Source organism: Strix uralensis, chromosome 11, assembly GCF_047716275.1.
Source record: "Strix uralensis isolate ZFMK-TIS-50842 chromosome 11, bStrUra1, whole genome shotgun sequence".
Classification (NCBI taxonomy): domain Eukaryota; kingdom Metazoa; phylum Chordata; class Aves; order Strigiformes; family Strigidae; genus Strix; species Strix uralensis.
In genome coordinates, this window is record NC_133982.1 from 1,065,006 (window position 1) to 1,084,589 (window position 19,584).

Consider the following 19,584-nt stretch of genomic DNA (forward strand, 5'->3'; position numbering starts at 1 on the left):
GCCATAACTCTTGGGTCTTTAAAGATTACATTTCCATACCTAATACATCCTAACATATGTGTCTGAAACAGGTGAGGAATGGTACCTTCTTCTCACTTCTGGCTATGAGGGGAGTCCTGACACCTGGCTCAGATGAGGCACTCACACTGCCCAGCAGGGAGGACAGGACAGCACACAACTGTAATTAGCTACTAGCTCCCCCCAGAGCAGCTCACAGCTACCTGCAGGCATCCCTGGAGGCACAGCAAAGCACTCTCCAGTGAAGGAAGGGGCCTTCCTGCAGCTCTGGCATGGTTGACTTGAGACTGAGCTTAAAAGTGAGAGGAGCAGCACTGTTGTTGGCTATGGTGACAATCTTCTTCACCGTCTGTCCGATGGAGAGGGCTCCCAGCTTCACCACCTTTCCTTGTGGTTCCACATGAAGTGCTAAGGCTTGGACAATAGGCCCAAGCCAGAGTTGACCTATAGATGAATCCTGTATATTTTATAACCATTGTGCTAACAGGTATTATACTAAGTTATAACAAACCACCTACTCTGATATAAAGGGTGGAAGTGTTGAAGCCTGAGCAACAGGCCCTGAACCAAAACTGTTAACTCAGTATGTAATCATTAATGAAATATGCATGGAGGATGGAGCTATCTTGGATGTATCTTTCCCTTCCTTTGTATATGAATAGAATAACAGAGTCATGAAGACAGGTGCCTGTCCTCGAGGCCTGATGTGAGACCTTGTGCATAATCCGATCCGATAAGCAGAGAAATTCCCTTAGTTTCTTCCTTGAGCCCTGGCCAGGCTCTGGGGGGAACCTAATGTGAAATTTAAACCAGATATTTCCACTTAAAACAAAGGTGCCAGCTATTCTGGCTTGCTGATTTTTAGGTATATAAGGCTGGACCCGCTCACAGCAACTTTGGATGCCTCACCTATGGGTGGACGCACTGCGTAGGATTTCCCACTCGCCGGGAAAGGCTCAACAAATCCTCGCTGCCTGCGGGTCTGGATGGTGGGAACGGGTGCAAGTGGTGATGGATCTTTCTTAATCACTATTCTCTCTCTCAGGTAGCAAAGATTTGATGCATTACCCTGTATTTTCCTATTTGTTTAAGTGCACTATTCTGTCTTTTCTTACTGTATGTTTTCTGTATTATTCTGTTATATTATTTAGTTATTTCTAGTAAAATATGCCTGCTCTTTTCACTCTGGTGTCTGAGTTTGTTTGATATCCCTAATCAGCAAAAAACCACAACGTCAACCTAAGGCAGGAGAAATTAATATAAAGCAAAAGGAAAGAAGGAGAAAAGATTTTCTGACACCCTTGTGGCAGAAAACTAAAACATGGTAGGCTGGGGAAGAGACGAGGAAAATGAGCGAGAAAGCTGTGCCCGCAGCCTGCGCCACCTGGGGTTTTAAGATTTGGATTTCATCTCACCTTCATTTCCGTGCCCCTTCCTCGGACCTCAATAGTTTGCTGGCAAAGACCGTTGATTTCAAAAGGGATGAGCTCATGGTAAGACGCAATCTCTCTGGGATAGAAAGTGATGGGCACCGCCACTGTCCCTCCTGGGCGTAGGACGTACCCTGGGAAGTCCACATGGAGGTGTGAGGTGCTGGTGAACAAGCAGCTCAGACTGGCAGAAAGCACAGCTGAGAGGAGCAGAGGTGTCACAAGGCTGTGTGTGCAACATCAGGGCTACTTAGGGCTCTCCTGTCTCCTCTCCCTGCGTCCTCAGGATGTCACCCACAGTGCTCATGAGGACATGGAGCAGGCACATGCTAAGCAAGGGCCGAAGGAGTGTGTGGAGAAGGCCTACCTCACATCCTTATCTGGCTGGTTCGTGATGATGAGGCTCTGATGGGAAGGTGCCATTCCAGCGTAGTAGATGAAGCAGGTTCCAAAGTTGAGTCTGGTAGTGGAGAAGTGGACAGTGGGCACTACCACAGTGGCCAGGAACACGCAGGTAAACCTTGTTGATCTGGCGAGGAGAAAGACAGCATGAGCCCACTGAAGAGATGGGAACTACAACTGCAAACACCGAGGAAGAGGATGGGGGGCAGCTGGCTGCACTGACAATAAGGAAAAGCAAGTGCCAAAAGACTCCAGAATGGCAATAGAAGGTAGAAGGCTTGGTCCAAGAGGGAATGGGTTTTTGGAGAGTCGTGGCCCTGCTTTGTGCAGCCACATGCTGAGCTGTGCGGCCACATGCTGGCAGGACCTTTCTGCACGGTGGGACCAGCACAGCAGAGGCCTGGCAAGGAGAAACAGCTCCATCTCCACACACATCTAGGACCCCCCCAGATTAGGGGCAGAGGGGGCCTGGGGGATACGCCCTGCCACAAAAGTGCTTCCCAAAGTCATCCTGGGTAAGCACTTATTAAAATACTCCATTCAGAAGCTGTCAGGCTCTTTATTTCTGCAACAGGAGCCTCTTTGCCTCGTTCAGGCTCTTCAGTGACAGAGCTCACCCCTAGCTCTGGGCTCCTGCTGCCAAGCTGCTGTGTAGGGAAGGTGAAGGTCCCGTATTAAACCCTGGTGCCTCACCTGCAGCGTCAGCTCTATGTCTTTTAAAGAGCACATCCTCTGTGGGTGAAAAGCCAGCTGGGTCTCTGCTTTCCCCTTCGCCTGCACGACTGTCTGAGGGGTGACAGTAAGGACCTGCTTACAGGCTGCGGGGCCACTCAGTTCCCACGAGAAGGTGAAGCTGAACTTGCTGTTATTGTGGATGCTAAAGAGATGCTAGACATTCTTGTTCAGCTGTACCTGCAGGGAAAAGCAGTGAGGACTGGGGGTTAGAGCACATGCAAAGTGTCAGCTGGCCCAGCAAGTGCTCCTCTCTAATGTGCTCCTGCATTTTTCATATTCAGCTAATGACCTGTATGAAAGATCAATCTCCCTCCCTCCAGAGACCCATAAATGAAGAAAAACATTCCCTTGTGTTCAAACGTCTCTGTGAAGCTCCTGGTTCAGGCCCAACGTTGCAGGCCTTTGTGGGGCAAATGGTTCAGGGAAGCAGTGCTGCTCACTCCTTGAAATCAATGACGTTGATCTCCTGTGCACTGAGCTCCGTGACACAGACGTCGCTGTCCTCACACCTGACAGACGTGTGCACGCTATAGCTGGTGGCCTTGATATTCAAGGAGAGGGGCTGGGTCTTCCTCTTGACATCGCACTTGAGGCTGAAGACCGCCTCTCCTTCTAGTGTTGGTGTGAAGAAGACTGTAATGGGAAACCTGGCGAGAGAAGACCCTTTTTGCTCCATTTGCCATCTCTTGGCTTTCCTGGCCACACGTTGCCTGCTCTATGGGAGAGCAGCTGTGCAATGGCCCTGGTGAGGCCCCAGGCCTGGGAGAAAGCAGGAGCAGCACTCTGCCCTTCCAGGGCCTTCCACTATGGAGCAAGCCCTGGTCAGCCCTGCTTAGGGTATGATGATCCCATGCAATGAAATGCCAGAGGATACAACAACAAGGCATCAAACCCTGAGCTAACACTGACCTTACTGCCCTGTCCACGTGCTACAGGGCACCACCGGGTCGAGACCCCGCTTCTGTCCCAGACACAGAGGAGGGCACTCGTGGAGACCCCCAGTCTCTCTGATCTATATGACAAGGGTAAGTAACATCCTCTTTGCCAAGAGGAGTCGTCAAGCTCCCGTGACAGCAGCACAACGTGGGTGCCACCAAACTGCCTCTTTGTAATTTTTGTGGGTAATTTCTGGGTATGTGATCAAAACCAAACAAACTACAGAGATTTAAGGAATTACCACTTCTCAGGTGAGCCACAGTAACTGATACAGGATGCTTTCTTGCACTCTGTGGCAAGCCAAAATTCAGCATCTTTTAAGACACAGCAAAGCTGCCTGGAGCTAATGTGTTCTCCTTACACCCTGGCAGGCTGGGAGTGGGCACAGGGACATCCATGATGGATCAGCAAATGAGTTGGTGACTGCTTATACCGCTTGAACTCACAATCACGTCTGAGCACAAATCATGGCTGCAGTTTACAAGAAAAGAGCATCTGCTTTCTGACAGGTGATCCTGCAAAACACAGCTAGTCGCCTAAGCCTGTTGCTGTCCCCCATGATGGGCTCAAATGCTGCCTGCAGTGCTGCTTCTGTGCTTTGTTGCTCTTGGCCCTGCACCGACCGCGCATGGTGGGCTTTCTCGCTAAAGGAACACAGGGAAGAGAGGAGACCTTGCCCACTTAGAGCTGCTGGCTCAGGGGTCACAGGGGTAATACCCCCAAACATGCTTCTGTCATCAAAACTAGAAGATCCAAAGCCTGAATTTCTGCACCCACCTCTGCTTGCTTCCCTGGCTGGATGCGACCTCTCTCTGTGTGGCAGAAGGCGGCCACCTGTTCTGGTGGGGCTTCAGGGTCTTGGCAAGTCCACTGGAAGGAATACGTGGAACTGGTTGGGTTCATAACCATGAAGGTCCTGGGAACACAAAGCAAAAAGGACTACTAAGGTGGTGCTGGGACATTAGCGACTCTGTCCTGCAGCAGACATCAGGCACTGCCCGTCCTCGACACTACCCGGAAGGAGTTATTTGGTACAGTGGAACAAGATTGGGAGCACAAACATTTCATCTGCTTTATAAGGGCCCTGTCTGTTTCCTGGGTGGCTACAGATTAACGTCTATTGACAAAGAAATTCGCAAGGATATAGCCAAAGTCTTGCATGCTAAAACGATAAGATCAAGCGAAAATGGTAAAATCAAGTCCAGTCAAACTCCTTTGGAAGATGGTACTCTTGGTTGTGGTTGCAGCCTTCATTGACCATGTCTGACTGGTATCTCAAAAGAGCAAGAATGTCCCAAGGATGCTCTTCAAAGGGACGAAGGTTGTACTGGCCCTATTGCACAAGCTGGGGTTACGTGGTCGTCCCAGACTGACCCATACCTTACTGAAAAAAGGGACAAAGAGAACAAAAAATGGGCCAGTTGGACTTCAGTGACCACCTTGTGCCAGGTCCAAAACAGACTCGTGGCCAAGGGTCAGCAGATCACAGACAAGGCACAAATGTGCCCTGAGGCTTGGAAGAGCAACTGGAGAGGTCTCTGGTTAAGAAGGGTGACCAGGAGACGGTCATCAGGAGAAGCCATGTCCACACACTTACCTGCTGTGCCTGCCACGCACTCCAATTGCCTCAAACTCAATCACTCTTGTGTTGAGATCTAACGTTGCCCCCTTTGGTCCCTGCAACTCTGGTACACGCCTTTTTGCAGTGATGTAGTCAGAGTCTTCCAGCTCAAAGTGTCAAAGTGACATCAGGCTTCTCCCCTCCACAGCCACCTCTGGGCCCTTCTGATTTGGCCTCAGGTTAGGAATACTAGAAAGAAAGGGACCAGTATTAGCCAGACTAACATTTCCAGCCAGCCAGCTGCTTGTTTATCTCCTTGTGCAGCACAGTGTTGCATCCTCTCTCCATGCAAGCACCGATCAGCAAATCAAACAGAACTGCACTCCCCATCAGAGGCAGTGGAGGTGAAATGGCAGAAACACAGAGACTGACTGCAGCACACAGGTTTCTAGGTAGATAAGGTGGCCATGCTTGTCTGATAAGAAAGCATAGCTAGGGACTAGCTGGCCCCTTGACAGCCTTTCTGGATCTCTCGTTCCAGATTTTGGAACCCTCCAGAAGCTTAGTATTTCATACAGTGTCTTGTCCCAGTGTCTCCATACCTGCTTCTACCAAGGCTGGATGATAATTTGCCTTTGCTCCTGTATGTTGGTTGTTTCTGCTGCCTCGCTGGGGCTGGCTGTCCCCAGGTCTGCACTCCCACCCACCCCAATCACAGGCAATACCACAACTACCCAGCGGTAGCACGAGTTGAAAAGTGCCTGGATGCTTCCTACCTGCAGAGCATACGGCTCTCAAAGTCCCCCACGTACACCGGAGAGAACTTCATCTACAAGAGCTGCTCCTGTCCTGCAGGGATGGTGCTGCTGCGGGGCTTGACAGAGAACGGTGAGGTGGCACTGACGGTGTTCAGAGATGAGCTCAGGAAGAGACCTGCTCCAGAGCGCGGCCCAGCTGGCTCGAACAGCGGCTAGACTGGAGCTTCACAGAGGCACCAGAAGTGGAGGCGAGGAAACCCCCTGCAGTAAAGGAAGAGGTTATAGCATGACATCTTCTTTCAAGGAGAAAATCCTTTGTTCCCAGCAACTCTGCCTCCTGCTGCAGGTGGACAGAAGGGAGCTGGGATGCACTTGGAGCACCTCTGGCCAAGGGTTTTCAGCAGGACTCCCAGTGAAGCACAGGGAAAGTGCACGGTTTGCTTTTTGCTTCTGTGTAACTGCCCGCTAAATCATAATCCCAGAAAGTCCTGGGGACAGGTGGGAAAGTGAGGACAGGTGGAGAACAGGGTGCAGGGCAGCAAATACCATGACAAGGCCCAGCAGAGACCCAGAGAGCTGCCTGAATCAAAACACACCACTGAACATCACTCCGTAAAGATACTGAGATGACGGACAGGAGACTATGTGTATGTTAGCAAATTCAACGGGCCCAGGACTGAAGCCAACTGCTTCACTCCAGTCTGTTAAACTCTCTCCATCTCCAGGACTGGGGACCTAAATGCAAACTTCTGCAGAATGGTTTCTGGCCAGCTTTCATTCCCAAATCATGTCCAGGAACTGACAGTAGAGATGTGTGTGTTACAGCACCTGGATAAATTTCTGGGCATCATTTCATGTCCCAGTACAGCCAGCCTCAGAATCACAGAATCATCTAGATTGGAAAAGACCTTGAAGATCATCCAGTCCAACCGTTAACCTAGCACTGACAGTTCCCAACTACATCATATTTCTAAGCGCTATGTCGACTCTACTCTTAAACACCTCCAGGGATGGGGACTCCACCACCTCCCTGGCAGCCCATTCCAACACCCAACAACCCCTTCTGGAAAGAAATACTTCCTAATATCCAGTCTAAACCTTCCCTGGTGCAACTTGAGGCCATTCCCTCTTGTCCTATCGCCTATGACTTGGTTAAAGAGACTCATCCCCAGTTCTCTGCAACCTTCTTTCAGGGAGTTGTAGAGGGTGATGAGGTCTCCCCTCAGCCTCCTCTTCTCCAGACTAAACAACCCCAGTTCCCTTAGCCGCTCCTCGTACGACATGTGCTCCAGACCCTTCACCAGCTTCGTTGCCCTTCTCTGGACACGCTCTGCCGACGTGGAAGTCCCGGACACAACTTATATGACCAATTTGATCAAGTTGATGCCACTTTATTACAGGATACACATCAATTTATACACTATCAGAAGCTTCACGCGGCGCTATCTTCTTGTTAATAGGCTAAAGCTACTTGTTCACTCGCCCTTCTGCCTTCTATGATTGGTCCCAGTGTGGTGTCCACGCGCTGCTCTCCCCCCAGGTAGACCCCCTGTTTTCGACATTCCAACATCTTTATCTCTTGGCCAGGAATGTAGTTTCTCAGGCCGTCTCGACCTTGTTTATGTCCTTGAACACAGCTGCAGCTTGCTGTTACAGTGAGGCCCCTTGGTCTGGATCGCTCACAACATGTCCGTTGTTCTCCAGCAATGCCACAATGCTCGAGTAATTCAATGTCCTTTTTGTAGTGAGGGGCCCAAAACTGAACACAGTAATCGAGGTGCGGCCTCACAAGTGCCGAGCACAGGGGGAAGATCACTTCCCTGTCCCTGCTGGCCACGCTACTGCCGATACAAGCCTCAGTGCTTAGCATTAAGGACAGCATTAAGTCCTGCTCCCCTGTCGCCTGCAGAATTGAGTTTTGCTTGTTACATGTGGTGGAGAGAAGGCTTTGGGGAACAGCGCTGCTCTGACCTTCACACCCTTTCCCCCCTTCCTCTTTGTTGGGCTTTCATAACCAATGACCAGAGAGCTGATGGCACAGCCCAGCAGACTGGCTTCAGCACAAGTGTGCCCTGTGCCGGGGAAGAGCCAATGCCAGGACGCACAGAGGAGGGAGATAATCATGTTCAGGGCATCAAGGACTTGGGCTGAGTTGTCCCATCTTGACCATCAGGCAAGCTGCCTGTGCTAGGAAACACACGGGTTGCCAGCTCTCCTCACTCCTGTTTCTGATGAGACCTCTTGGACACACAGCCCTGTTTCCCCGCAGAACCACGCTGCTCCCAAGCAGACTGTGCGCTCAGACACAACCGCGTTACTGCGGGTTGGTGAGTCACGGCCCGGCCATTGAGCTCCAATGGCTGCTGCGAGCAGGGGCTCTACCTGCAGCAAACACTCCCCTGCCCGGGTTAGGAGGGTTAGTTTTCGACAGTGACGTTGCATTTTCCCTGGATCAGGGAATTGCACATGGACAGTGACTGCAGGTCAGCTAACTCGTCGTTACACCATCAATTTTCCCCAGTCTCAGAGACTTCCCAAAGAGGTGCCTGAATCTCCCCCTTCCCAGACCTGACCCACCACGTGGCTCTCCCCCGAGCCAGGCTCAGCTCCCGTGCAGAGCACAAGTGTCAGAGCACTCATAGGAGGCTCTGAGAGGTAGAGAAGGGGCAGGGAAAAAGTCTCCAGCTGCAGCTGGGAAGATGCTGATGAAAGTGGACAACCAGACAGGGACAAAAAAGAAATTCATGTTTTGGGGGGAAGCGGCATGGTCATCTCCCCAAGCCCTCAGCTGCCAACCAAAATGCCCTGGGCACCCTGAGCTGTCACACAGAGCCAGTCCCTTACCATCCAGACTGGGCGGGAGCGGCTCCCCAGCATGGCTCACTGCACTTTCATCCTCCACGGCCGCCATCCAGGTGTATTCCAGGGCCACATTCCCTGTATTGGACAGCTGGAAACTGGAAAGCAAGGAGGAGTTTAAAAAAAAAAAAAAAAGAAAAAGCCTAATAAATACAAAGTGAGTAGAGAAGTAACACTGCGTGGTGGGCTCCTGACACCCCTTTCTTTATGCTGAGTAGCATCTTCTTTCCCAGACAACTCTGCCACATCTAGATTGCTGCCCTGGGCTGCCCCAGAAGTATTTCCAAGTTTGGAAGTTACAGAGGAAAGGGCAGACATGGTGCCCAGGACACTTATTCTGGTCTTACGTCTCCGTTTCACGTTATTTTGACTGCAAACCCATCCTTGAGCAGATAAGGACAGGCACCATGCAATGAAAACAAAACCACGGCTGTTCTCAGCAGAAAGGCACAGCAGAATTGAACCTCTGCTGGCATGCCTTGGTGCGATGGCAGCCACCATCTCCTGCTTGGCTTTCTGTGCATATATATGGGCCCCAGCACCCAGCCAGGACTTGGAAAGGATGAAACAATAAAGGATTTGTTTAAAAGGATGAACAGCAGGTGAGACTGAATGTAAAGCCCTAGAAGGGACTCAGGTCCACATGTGGGAGATCTCCAGGCCCTGGGATGTGCCAGATTATGTGTGGAAGCTGAAACCTCAGACTCAGCAGGCAGGAGCACCCCCCTCTAAGGCTGATCAGCCTGTTAGAAATCAGAAGAGGTTTATTAAGTGGCTGAGCAATAAACATGTCAGTGTAACTTTAGCGGGCACAGGACCATGAGTAGAAGGAAAAGCAGTGGCCACTGGAGAGCACAGCGCAGCTCTGGGGAAGCAGACATGGGTCAGCCCTGGGCAAAGGCAGTCCCCACTTGCAGGTCCCTGTCTGGCCTCCAGCACTCATGTGAACATCCTCGTCTGGAAGAGCAAGGTCTCCTTGAACTCAATCATGTCCGTCTTCAGCTTGAACTCGGCATAGTCAACGACAGCACTGAGGCGAAGTTCCACCTCGCGGATGCTCTTCTCCAGGACAGTGTGAGCTGGTTCCGGGTCGGTCTCGATCACCTCCAAACAGGAGAGGGAAGAATCACTGACCAGAGCCCAGAAAGCCAGGCTGAGCAGGGAATCTTTTGGCCTCTAAAATCAGCCACATATAAGGGCTAGAAAGGACCATTCCCATTTATTTCCCTCGAAAGATAACCAAATTTGACCCTTCCGCTATAGTATTTGTTTCTACCTACTGATCACAGCAGTCACCACGACTGTGAATACACCCATGGGGACTATGACCGGGTATCAGCCTCTGTGTTTCAACCCTGTAGTGTCTGACCTTTTTCCTGGCCTCCTACAAATCCAGCAGGCTTCCAAATCAGGATTAAGTTCCCCTGCTGGAGCTCTGTGGATGGAGAACCCCAAGACTGAACAAACCTAGAAAGCACCTTTTCCTTCTTGTCTCAGGAGAAAGTGCTTTCCAGATGTCATGTGCGGGGCAACAGCCACACTGGTGGTGGCTGGGGATGGGCATTTTGGGATGGGAGTGAACTCACTAGGAAAGTCTCCGACTGCTGATGCTCTGATGGGGAAGAAGTTCGGTTTACAGGTCTTAAAATGGTTCAGAAACTGGGGAAGAACCATCACCCAAGATAAATGTGTCTGGCAACAACAATAGTAAAAAGCAAGAGTTTCTGGAGATGACACTTCTCCAGACTCCTGCGTGACTGCCATACAGTACCTGGGCTGCTCCATAATGAGACATCCTACACCATACAGAGACCACAACCAGAACCTCTGGTACCAGTGTAGGCAGAGCTCAGAGCTCGCCCACAGCGTGCTGGTGGGCTAGCCAGCACACACAGAAGAGCACTAGTGTTGCTCTCCACTTCAGAACAAGAGACAGAGCACAGTGGATTTAACTCCTTGTTGGTGAAAAGGTACTGAATCAGGTGAAGAGATTTTAACACCATAAAATGTATTATCATAAAATGTGGCATTCAACACAGGCTGCAACACTTCTGCTTTTGGCAGAGACCAATAGTTTGCAAGTGGCAAAATGTCTCTTGTCAAAAAGACTTCCCCATCTTGTGGGGGTGTATCAGGCCACCGTGCATCCACCTCTCTCCTGAAATGCACTGCTGGTTAACCGCACGGGTGGATTAAATGTCAGGAGGAGGCAGGAGCTGCTTAGCCAGCAGAGATGGCAGCCTGCTGCCGTCGGCTGTTCTTCTTGTGGACGCTCAGTTAGCTTTTGCTATTGTGCTTCTTACCTTCTTCTTGACAGGCCATGTGGCTGCCGGGCCCCTCATGGCATCCACCCACTTGACGGTGTGCAGGCAGTCGTCCCAGTCAGGAACCTGCTCTGGCAGCAGCTGCAAAGTGATCCGAGCCACCTTACACCTCACAGGGTGCTTTTTGAAGGCGACTGCGATGTCAGATCTCAGGGTCACTGTGATGTTCTTAGCACAGCCAGCATGGAGGTGTCCCACCGAGGCAGAACCAGAGACCGAAGACCAAACTGGAATCCCTGGCAAGGGCAGGACTGACAGCAAAGGGACTGATGTGCTGAGCAGCTGTGCCAGGAATCTGCGTCTTACTGTGTATCTATCTGAGGTTTGATAAAGTACAAACAAAAGATGCCACCTCCCGTAACATGGAGCCTTTTCTGTGGGGCAGACAGCCCTGCCCCAGCAAAGCCAGGGATCGCAGCTCCTACATGGCTCTCTACCAGTCTGTGGGGACTCCCTGCGAGCTCCCGGGAACCCGCCGGGCACTGCTTGAGCAGCGGGGAAAGGCAGAGCCGTCCAAGCTCACCTGGGGGGAGAAGTGAAACAGGGCGCCTGCCAGCCACTCAAACCACATCGCCTCCGTCCTGCTGCGATTGGTGATCGTGAAGCTCACGGTGTAGGGTGTCCCGATCTGACAGTCCCCGAACTGGATGTGATCCACCTCTGGCAGCTGTTAAGAATGAGAGCAAGGGATCTCAGCGTGTGGTGAGGTCCATCTGCCCCCCCCCCATCTACAGACACATTATGTCCAACTCTTCCTTGCTCCAAACCTTCCTCCCCCTGGGAGATGCAGCTGCTCCCCATCCTACCACTTTCAGGGAAACGCCCTGACACATCCCTAAACATGTGGTTGCAGCTGTGCAGAGACATGCAGTACAGCCTGCACTGCCTCTGTGCACACGGCTGGCACGCTCACAGACCGCCAGCTCCGCTGGGTGACAGCACAGGCCTGCTCACATAGAGGACACAGATTATCATACACGGTCTTCATCTCCACAGTATCCCATGGGCGAGCAGACCTCCTTTTAGAGATACTCAGCTGAATGCTGGTATCTCTGACCCCACCCTACTAGCCTGTAAGCTTCTCCCTTGACAGAGGATCTTCTCTTTGTTCTCAAGTGTGGCTGCTCTCCAGGCTACAAAAGGCAACAGGATCTGTCTCCTAAGGTTGGACCACACCTGCACCAGCACAAGGTGAGCAGAAATGTGGATTTTCCTATTCCTTGCTCCATCTTGTCAGTCTCTCCTCTCTTACCCTCAATTATGTCTTCCTCCATATTGCCCTCAGCATTCTCCTCGCTGTTTGCCATTAGTTCATGGATGTTATCTAGCATGAAGTCATCCTCGTAGCCTTCACCCACCAGCTGAATGTTGGTTTCTTCGTAGGGGTTGTCCACCACTGATAGGTGGATCCTCCCTTCCACACATTGGGCCACGGTGGGTTTGAAAAGCACATCAAACTCCGTTGATTCCCCGTGATGCAGGACCAAGGAAGCGGTGTGAGGCCTCCTCTCTGCACAACAATGGAAATCAGAGAAAAGTGATACAGCTGTAGAGAGAAAAATATTTCCATGGGGTATAGGAGGAATAAGAGGTTGAAACCCAGCTGTCTCTAAGCACAGGTTCTCCCACCGATGGTTCCAGACCCTCCTCCTATGGTCACAAGACTATGACACCACTGTGCATATCACTGTTAAAGTGTCTTAACCTTGGGGTACCACCCAGCTCTCACTCAAACTGCACCCAGCCAGCTCCTGCTATACATAAAGCTGAGTCAAAGAGTGGTTTTGATTTCTGTTGGCTGGCTGTGGGCTCAAGGGCTGCCTCCATTCAGGCTGGTAACTTCCCAAATGCAGCGAAGACCTCACTGAAGTGGTGATAGTCCCCCACAACTCAACCCACCATGTCCAGAAGAACAGAAAAACTTCCTACAACTTGTTAGGAGGAAACCCTACAAAGCATCCACATGAAAAACTAGGGGTACAGAGAGCCCCAGGAAAGAAACTGTGTCTAACATCTGGCTGCTGCTTGGCCAAGCCAAGAGCAGGGCACACATCTTCCCCGTGACTGACCACACTTGATGGTTATTGAATTTACCTTCTCCAGGAGCGTCCTCCTCCATGCCTGCAGCTTGGTAGATGCAGTGTGTGGCGGGCCTGGCTTTCAAGAAGAAAACTCCCCCTTCATCCAACAGGTCTATCATCAACTAAGAAAAGGGAACACAGAACACAACCCCACTGGTGTGGGTACAGGATGGCATGTGGATTGACACCGCACTGCTGCTGGTCCAGCATGGAGAATCCAGCATGCTACCCTGCTTCAAACACAGCTGTTAGCACAAAGTTTAAGTAAAATCAGACAGGAAAAAAAACTGTTCAGAGGCATTGGAATGTAATTAAAATACAACCAAACAGGACAGAAAATACTAAAAGGAGCAGAATGTAATTAAACTACAACAGAGTTTAATTCAAATGTAGTAAAATGGGATCATATACAATCTAATGTAACTAGGACATCACATGTGCCCAGGTAAGAACCAAAACATGAGAAGGGAGACGGGGGAAAAGTAGTCCACCAACCTTCTTGTGTTGTGTTTAACTGAAAAGGACAGACTAGTCAGAAGAAACACATTTCCAAGAGGAATTCCCTTCCTGCAAAGCAGAAGTCAGTCATTTTCCCATGTTTTCTGGAACCTTCCCAGACCAGAGCACCCCCTGAGCAGGTCCTCACCTGGACAGGTACGATGCCGCTGTTATGAAGGACCAGGGGGAGTCTTTCTGAATCACCCAGCAACAGCTTCTTGAAGAGCAGCAGAGGGTTCCCGCTCTTACTGTGAAGGACCGGGCGCAGGACTGTCACCTGAGGCAGATTCCCATCCCCACTGATATTGAAGGTCAGGCTCTGTGCTTTAACTGCTGCAGGGCTGCAGGAGAGGCAGAGGAGAAATCATTAGGGCTGCTACTAATCCATTCACCACTTGGCAAGCAATGAAGCGAGTGCTGCCCGCTGTGTTTTCCCTGGCTGGTGCTCCTGTACCCCACGACACAGCTCCCCCTCACCCCTCTCCTCCCAGTCCTATCAGGGCCATTCACAAGAGGAATCTGCTCTGAAGAGCCAGAGCCTTCCAGAATAACAGTTAAATATCATTTCACTTCATCAAATCATGCAGTACAGCACGTAAATAATGAGGCAACAGATGAGATGTGGCAAATTTGCTGGCAGCGGTGATGAGAGACGTGCAAAAAGCACAAGCACAGCATGGAAACAGTATAAAACCAAGAAGGGAAAAATAAATAACACCATCAGTAAAGATTATTTCTAAGGACACTAAAAAAGGAATAGCTTGTTATGGCAGAAAGCTGACTTATCTCGTCCCAGTTCAGAGACTAAAGGGTTGGGGAAGAGCAGGTCAGAGCCCCGGTACACAGGTACCAGGACAGAGGAACTGGGCTCCTCTTTTATAAAGGGTCCAATCGCTCCTTTAACATCAAATATCTTAATATAGCCCTGGTAATCACATAGGATCATCTCATTTTAACATAAACAAGGAGGAAATAATGCCTGCTGACTTGCTGGCACAGAAACCGCTGCATCTAATCCTCTGGCCTTGGAGAGCCCCAGGTCAGCTGTTGCACATCTCCGTTTTTTTCTGATTTAGTAACTTCCAGTTGGCTACCTAATATTACACTGTCCTCATAGTTACTCCCACAGGCTAAACTAAGACTCTTACTTTTCTGCTCTGCTCTATCTAGTAGTTACTGCTTTCTATAGGATCTAATGCTAAGTACCCTGCCTAGGCCTACTGAAAGAGTCAGAGTTAACGAGGGCCTTAGGTGCTCCCTGAGGAGAGGTAGCTATTAGAAAGGTCACCCCCAAGGTTTCCCAGAGTGAGTTACCTTGCCTGGACATCAAGGGAAGCCTCAAAAGTGCACTGGTAGTTCTGCATCCTTTGCGGAGTGAAGGTCACTGTGGCAAAGGTGTGGGAGCGGCTGGGCACACACATCCGAATGGGTTCCACCTTGAAAATGTCGCTAATGTGGCTGTTAAGCTTGGGGGAACCCACAGAGCAGTGTTAGGAGGAAACATCCTTCAACGTGATGCAGTCTTATTCATCTATGCATTGTGGGGAACAGTCCCGACAGAGTGTCTTTCTTCCTGCTTCCCTGGACAGGCTCCTTCCATCCCAGGGGGTGACTCCAAAGTGGTGCTGACCTTGCACAGGGAGCAGCCATAAAGCCCAGGCGTGCAAAAGCTCACTTTGAAGTGCTGGGCAGCCACCCCAGCACCCATGGGAGGTAGGGGCTGCATGGAAAACCCTGCAAATAACCTAGAATTGGCCTTTAAAGAGAAGGAAAAGACCAGGGAGCCTGAGGAAATAGTCTGCTTTGAGCCCTGGCACATCAGTCCAGTAAAAGTCCCCCTCTGAGTGTGCTTCCAAGAGATACTCAGGAGGGTTCAGGTCTCCCCACAAAGACCCAGAGGGGTGAGCCAAAACCTTGATTGAGACATGATGAATTCAACCCAACTGTCACCCCGGCACTGCTGCTCTCTCCTGCAGTTTGACCTGCACTGAGCTGGACTAGTCCAGGCAGGAGGAAACCAGGAATCTGTGGGATGAGGCAGGCTATCCCACAGCCTTCAGAGATCACCAGTCACCTCGGCCTCTTGATCTTACCTTACCGTGGATGGGTTTGATGGAGAGGACCACATCACAGGGGACTTTGTCCACATTGTGGATCTTGAAGCGAGCTGTGGCCCGGTGCCTAACCAGAACATTAGTGAAGATAAACTTGTTCTCATCTGTGGCGAACACGCCCTTGTCTTGCACTGTCTGTAGGATGTGGCAGAGGTTGATGTTGCTGCAGATTCGATGCTCCTCAAAGATGGACTCTACGTCGTCAACCACAAATGCTGCAAGCAGACCAGAGGGAGGGCTGAGGATGGAGAAGCCTTCCTGCGGAATTTACCTGGAGCCCGCTGGCCTCTCAGAAGCCTTGATAACCTACCCAGGTCACTGCAAACCCCAACCTTGGGTCGGGGGTTTGCTGTGAGGATGGAACTCAGTTGTCCTCAGTCTTAGAGGGTATTGCTTTCCTTTCATCCTTCCATGCATCCCTCCCAGCCTCTCCCCACTGGCTGACTTGAAAAGGACTGGAACCTCTGAGGATTTTAAGATGGGACTTCAGGGTCGGGGTGGCTCTCTATCCAAGCAGGAAGTTTAGGTGCTATCAGCAGCAGGTCTGGCCATGGGAATCTGTGGACGGGGCGTACCTGGGAGGCAGGACTCGGCAAATAGCGTATAGGGGATGCCAACGGGATTGTCCTTGGGGTCTCTGTCGCTGATATCGATGGACAGGTGCTCCTTGCATGTCCCCAGTCCCTTTGCGTAGCAATCCACTGTGATCACCTGCTGGTCCACAGGAGGGATGGAGCCAGAGCCAGGGTACACCATGAACATGCCTAGTGTGAAGTGAGCCTGCAGAAAGAGTCCCAGGAGAGGCTGATGACTACCAGCCTTGCCCTGAGCACCTCTCCAGCAAGGAATATGTCACTCCTTGGCCTTCAGCCAGGCCCAAGCACCCAGTCCCAGGGCACGGGGAGATGACTCCACAGCCCAAAGGCAGCCCCAGGATGAGATGAACCCGCCAGAAGGAACTGCAGGCCTGTCCTGAGTGGCACAGAGAAAGGAGTTTGGGTGTAAAGGGTGAAGGTGGTAGCTGGGATCCTTCAACCTCCAGGGGTAAAACAGGAGAGCAGAAATAACTGTGAGGAATGACAGGAGAGAAGAGAGGGGACTGGGAAGAAAAAAAAGAAAGGTCATCTGCTATCTATGGACTGGGAGTTCAGACAGGGATGTTCCACACCTGTGGTATTCACAGACCTATTTTGGCTGGCAGCTACCAAACACAGGACCTGCTTCCCTCTCTCAACCCCACAACTCCAGGTCTGAGCCAGAGCATGGGACTGTCAGTGGGACTGAGCAGCTCCTGCCTCTGCCTGTGGTGGGGAGATGACAGACCTCCATCATGCAGACCATGTCTCATCACCCACCTGGGGCACAGCAGCGTCCTCCCACACCATCAGCAGCAGCACGCCTTGGGGAGCAGGAGCCACCCACCTGCATAAAGGGGTTTGCATCCTTCTGCAGCGAGTGTTTGCTTTGCTTGACCAAGAGAGTCATTTTGCTTAAATTCTCACTCTCCTGGGAGCAGGCGGATTTCCTTTGATGTGCACTGAGAGGAGAAAGCAGAGAACATCATGCTGAGCTCCACCTGCCTTTCTCTGGGGCCAAAGCTGGCCTTCCTCCCCATGGAGCAAAGCCCTCCTGCCCCCGGAGGGCTGCCTGCACCACCTATTGCTGTAGCTTATGGATAGAACAGCTCCATCCCCAGCTTTGTCCTGCACAGGGGGATACGGAGGCATTTTTCTGCTCCCCGTTCACAAGCCAGCGATGCAGATGGACAATAACCCAGGTGTTCTGGCTGCCATGCAGTGGTGCCTCCTCAGGCAGGAAGGGTGGTGCAGGTCTTCTCTCACCTTTTCCTTGGCGATAGAGCTGCATTCCGGTCTGCTCTGTAGATGAGGAATTTGAAGTCGAGGGTGCCTTTGTTCTCCAGCATGAAGGTGCAGGTTTTCCTGCTGCCGTTCACCAGGGCACCAAAGCTGATGAATGAGGCAGGGTAAATGCTGTTCTTGCTGAACACAGCTTTTGCTGACACCCTCACTGGGATGATGGCGATGGTCTCACCTTCCTCACAGATACTGGGCTCAATCACCTGCAACCGGAGGAGGGGTTGGTAAATACAGCAGAGAACAGCCTCTATCTCTGTCCCCTGACCCCATCTCTGGTCCCCATCAGCTCACTCTCCCTGTTTAAATGCCTCCTCCAGAGCCAGATTTTCAGCTCCACTTAGGAAATGTCACAAATGCTTTCTGAAAGACTGTTGTATATGTAGGAGAGAGGATGCTCCGGCTAAACCCAGAAAGCACGTGTCCTGCTTAGACTCTCAAGACACGGTGTGCTAACACTGCCTGGCCCAGGCAGCTCACCCGGCAGTGCAGGATGGGTTTGTCCTCGATAGCCATTTCCATCTTGGGGTGGAAGAGCAGCTGGACCTGCACGAGGTGCTTGGAGACAGTCAGCACGCCCTTCTGCGGCTGGACAGTGAGGTGGGATGCCAAGTCGGGTATGTTGGTATCTGCCGTTTCCAGCTTGAAACTGGGGAGAAAGGGAAGGAACAGAGACCTCTGCAGTTGAAAGTCCAGGTGCCACCAGCACAGCCAGGACTTTGCATAGGCCCATAAAAAAAATAAAAGGGAAAGAGCCCAGCTCTGCTTGGGGAATCCCAGATCCTGACACAGAGCACAATCACAAGTGTTGCAAGCTAACCTCGACACTGAATGTTTTCATTCCCTCCTTTACAGTCTCATAAAGAAAGGAGCTGACCCTCGAAGGATGGCAATGAATCTCAGCAGTGAGTGCCTTAAATTTCCCCGTCTCACTTTCTGCTTCCTGCTGAGCTGTGAAGAACTGCTGGTGCGTGGCTGGATTCTCTATTAAAATATTTGAGATCTGAGAGCCCAGGCTTTCTATTTACCCAGGCCATGAGGTAGCCAGCATGGGAACAGGTTCTAGCCACGGACAGAAGAAGAATGCAGGCCTGGGCAGATGGTGGCACCATGAATTCACAGACCCACCTGTATGCAATTTCGTACTTCCCTTTGTTCTTCAGAGTCAGCACTTGCTTTGTCTCATCCAGGACCTTAAGGATTCCAAAATCCACGCTGCCATCTGCACCTACAGAAAACCCCCAGAGCCAGGTAAGAAACAGTGAATATTTCTGAGCTGCTGCAGACTACACCAAGTGACAAGATACATTTCAAAGCTCCCAAGTCAATCTGCGCAGGAAGTCGCACACCTCAAAGCTGGGAAGTGAGAGACTGTCTGTGCCCTGACAGTGCTTCATTCCTCACAGGGTGCAGGATACGTGCTTTACGTATCCGTGATACACTTCCATCCCATCCCATGCCATGCCATGCCATGCCAGGCCAGGCGGCTTTAGTTGCCCACCTGACAAGGCAATGCAATACACCTGGACTACTTTGGTTTGGGGGCATCCACTGACCTTTAGAAATGTTGATGCTCAGAGCAACATCATAGGCCTCCACAAGGATTTGGATATTTTCAACCTGAACAATCCCCAGGACATTTTCTGCATCTGAAACCTGAGGCAGCAAGAAACAAACACCCCTTAGACCATTCTCCTAAATTCTTTTGGTGGACAACACAGGAGTCCTTGTCTCTGTCGGCTGCTTCCACCATGGTCTCCCTTGCTTGACAAGCACTTGTGGACTCCCAAGCCTTCCTAACCTGTTCACCTCATGGGCTGACCCAGCAGGATTCTGCCGCAGTAAGAAGCCCTGTCAGCCCCACTCTGCACTCCTACAGCAGGGAACGCTGCTACTAAAGCGCCCTGGGAAGCACAGTGATGCAAAAACAACTCAAGAAGTGTGAGGTGTCCCAGAGCACGTGGCACTGACAATCAACTCTCTCCTCTTCAATC

General features: G+C 51.2%; 1 pseudogene; it reads right to left on the reverse strand.

Moving 5' to 3' along the window:
• Positions 1-19,584, reverse strand: part of LOC141948420 (hydrocephalus-inducing protein homolog) — an 87,804-nt pseudogene that overhangs the window by 8,027 nt on the left and 60,193 nt on the right.